Raw genomic sequence first — 4,293 nt, forward strand, 5'->3', positions numbered from 1 at the left:
CAACCCAACCTAATAGAGGAACTTGAAAAACTGAGAACCCATGTTACACAAAGGCAGACACAGATAAACTGTTGCCTGCCATAATCTGGAAGGTGGTTGATGAGCCTAATGAATATGTGCGTTTGTGGTAGGAGACCTATGGCAAGACGTTGAAAGCTTGAACTGTTGCTTCAACTCCATTTCATGAGCTCTGACAAAGAGAAGAACTCAGAAAACAGTTGGCTGTTTTTTTTACAAGCAACATTTTGAGGGAATGTGGAAAGTCCAGAAATCTTAATGTTGGAAATAAAATGATATCTTAGAAAATGGAAGATATAGCCAGTATGATAGAGGCTCTGAGAAAACATTAAATCTGTGGTGCTGACAGGAAGCTGTGTCCTTAATATGAAAACCAAATCAGAGGTATAGTTGCCATGCACTTTATTTGACTAATGAAAGAAACAATGTGGTGCCTAGTGTATTTTTTCAGCTGAACAGAAAGTCTTGCAAAAAGGTTAGAGAATAGTCCTACAGAAGTCTGATGAGGTTGAAGTACTCGTAATTGAGTCTGTATATAGCAAGGAGATCAAACCAGTCAGTCCTAAAAGAAATCAACCCTGAATATTCATTGGAAGGACTGTTGCTGAAGCTGAAGCTCCAATGCTTTGGCCACCTGATGTGAAGAACTGACTCATTTGAAAAGACCCTGATGCTGGGAAAGATTGAAGGCAGGAGGAGGAGGAGGCGACAGAGGATGAGATGGTTGGATGGTATCACTGACTCAATGGACATGAGTTTGAGCAAACTCCAGGAGATAATGAAGGACAGGGAAACCTTGCATGCTGCATTTTATGGGGTTGCAAAGAGTTGGACACGACTTATCAACTGAACAACAAATAGAGAGAGGCATGTGTTGGAAATAATTGCAATTTTCTTTTTTTTTCTTGGCACATGGAGTTGTTGTGAATGATACCCATAGAAAATCCACACAACTTTTGAGAGATTTCTACTATCAAAATAGATGCTGGACATACAAAAAATGATTGTTCAAGTTATATAGTCCTCTGAGCCCCCAAGATTCTAGAGACAAGAGGATAGAGAGAGCTGCTCAACTCTTGAGAAAAGTATGTTTTCCATTGGTTTAATCAGAAGAGGCCAAAGAGGACTTTGTAAAAGAAAAGACCTTCTAGCAAGTGGAGCCAAGGGTGATGGAGAACAGTAGACACAAGATAGACCCAGAGAGGTAGAACTGGGGCCAGATCAAGGAACATTACTTACCTCCAGGGAAAGGGCGCTTGACACTATTTTCCCCGTAGAATGTCAGACTTGTTATGATTAGTGGCAACTGTGTATCTCCCATGCTTTCCTTTTCAAAGAGGGGTCCTACCCCTGTTCCACTATTGTGTGTTAAGTGTGGAAGGGGCATATCACTTGTCCTTTTAGTTCTTTGGTCTCCAAATCAAGAAGAGGTAAACTCAGAATTTATATAGTCCATGAGAATCTGGGTTTTGAGCCCAATGCCATGATTCAGTGACACTTTTGAGGGTCCTGGGATGAGATTCCTTCCGATAATAACTACCTTAACTTTGGGTTTGATCTTGCAACTTGTATTGATGAATAGAATGTTATCAGAAGTGTCACAAATGGAGAGTGAAATGTCCATGTGTGGCTCATCTTATTCTTGTATGCTTCTGCAATTGCTGTCAGAGAAAGTCCTGGCTAGCCTGCCAGTCCATGGGAGATGAGAGACAAATAAGCAAGACCAGGGCCCAGACTGAAGCTTGGAGCCAAGCCCATGTGAGACCAACCTGGATCAGCCCACTTCCAGCTGATCGACAGATACCTAAATGATGTTTTAATCCCACTGGGTTTTAGGAAGGTTGTTATAGCATTACTATAGCAAAACCTAATAATACAGAGATTTTTTTCCCCCTCTTCTCCCAAGCATTCCATTATTATGAATACCAATGGCAAGTCCTATATTTCCTGTTCTTTTTAATATGCTTCCCAGTTAGCTATGTAGCTGACAGAGCTCTACTTTGGGAGCCAGGAAATCTGGTTTTAAATACCAGCTCTGCCATATTAAGCCCATACATTTATTAATTTATATTATTTATATATTATTATGAGTCTCAGTTACCTCACCTATGAAATAATGATAATCATCCCAACTTCATGGAGTTTTACAAGGATGAAGTGAGATAGCAGATTTGCAGAAACAGTGTGCTGCCTGACATAAAGCAGGGTCTGAATAGGAGTTGAGGCTAAATAATTGAAACAGGCTACTGGATGACTTCCAAGGTTCTTTCTAGGCCAACAATAGTATGGTGCTGAGAAACTCCTGGTCTCCAACACAGTACCTACTCACTGATGCTTGCTTAATGATGACAAACGTTTATTTCACTATTTGAGACAATCCTTATATTGGAAACATTCCTGGAAGGGTTAACACATTGGGACTTAAATTTATACTCCCTTGTGAATGACTAACAACATCAGAGCGTATTTTAATAGATATCCATGGGAGAAAAGCAAAGCCTTTGGGTTTATAACTGGGTTCCTATCGCATAGAAGGTCAGTGCATGGGAATGACAGAGAACACATCCATAGCCGAGCGGCATCTGTGTAGTGGCTGTAGTCCTAGAGAAAGATACCCAAAAAGTGTCTCTAAATGACCGAAATAACACTGTAACTGCTTTCCAAAAGCCAGTGTAATCTAAGCACCCATGCAAAAAAATAAAAAACTGACAAAAATTGACCCAGTTTATTGAAATTTATTTTTGAAATGTATCGTGTATTTCTAAGTAAAAAGTTTTACATACAAAAATCAGCGCTTGAAATTTCTAACTTAAAAAGTTTAAAAATCTTTTAATTCAAACCTTACTATTGATAAGTTTGTATAATACATAAAGTTGTTTTCTTATTTTAGGGATAAAAATTAGCAGGCATATTTTTATTTGTGAATTCTGGGTGCTGCCAGGTCATCATTACAATTGGGAAATCTCATAGTATAAGACCAAGACCCCAGTAGGTATCAGAAGTTGAAATAAATGTTTACTAATTACATTAATGGGGCTTCCCAGGTGATTCATCAGTTAAGAATCTGCCTGCAATGGAGGAGACTCCAGTTCAATCCCTGGGTCAAGAAGATCCAGTGGAGAAGGAAATGGCAAGCCACTCCAGTATTCTTGTCTGGGAAAGCCCATAGACAGAAGAGCCTGGCTGGCTATAGTCCTTGGGGCCGCAAGAGTTGTACATGATTTAGTGACTAGACCACCACCAACTACATTAAATGCCCTGGAAATAAACTTTTTGATGAAGTCCCTGAAACTACCTTATTTTACTTTATTTTGCCCCCAGAGTGTAATCTAAATAGAAATAAACAATAACAAATAAAATTTTGGTTCAGGTTATTTTAAGATAATCTAGGTTATCTTATTTTTTTTTAAGGTTATTTATAGTTTAAGGCTCAATTGGGTTTCAGTTAATTGCAGCTTTGCTATATTTCCTCAATGCCATTTTCCTTTCCATAACTCTGTAGATTACCAGAGTGGACTATTTCATGCACAATTTATTGCAGAGACAGGCAGTATTTATCAGTTCCTTCACGGCAAAGAAGAATCATCTGCTTGAAGGCCATCACTCACGCTGCTGTCAGCAGAGTGGACGAGCTGTATAATAAAAGAAAAGAGCCCCCCACAAGTGCTGGATATGTGATAACTTCATTAATTTGAGAATTAGGAGACTTTTTAAAATGGGGTGGGGGGAAAACAATACCCAGCCTTTTAGCAGAACATCTTAGATAAGATCCAGTCCAAGCCTTGCCTCATCCATCATTGTTTAGAATAAGCTTTCACGCACTTGACCTTAACCATCACTCTTTTTGTCAAGCCTGGGTGTCAACACAAAAGGAATTGGTTCATGGATGAGAGTCCCGAGTGTGCATCTGATCACGCTTCTTTCAGGCGTTTTACCTTCTCACAGTAAGGGATCAATTAAAACCAAATGGAGCAGATTTCTCTGGATATCTGGGTCGTCCGATGTGGAATGCTATGGTTTGGACAAAGAAGCATTTAACTGGGGAAGAGAGAAACTTCTGGCTGGAGCACAAACAGGCCGGGCATGTGTGTCCTAAGCTGCGGATGTAAGCGCATTCAGCACTGGACACAAAAAGACAAGGACACAGGAGACCGTCTGTCATGTCATTACCTGAATATCTAGCTGTATTATTTATAAACCCACCCGCAGCAGATGTTGTCTTTTTTAACACAAATTCTCCTTCCCCGGGCATTATGTATGAGGCCTAATTGTAAA

This window comes from Odocoileus virginianus, chromosome 22, assembly GCF_023699985.2.
Source record: "Odocoileus virginianus isolate 20LAN1187 ecotype Illinois chromosome 22, Ovbor_1.2, whole genome shotgun sequence".
Lineage (NCBI taxonomy): Eukaryota > Metazoa > Chordata > Mammalia > Artiodactyla > Cervidae > Odocoileus > Odocoileus virginianus.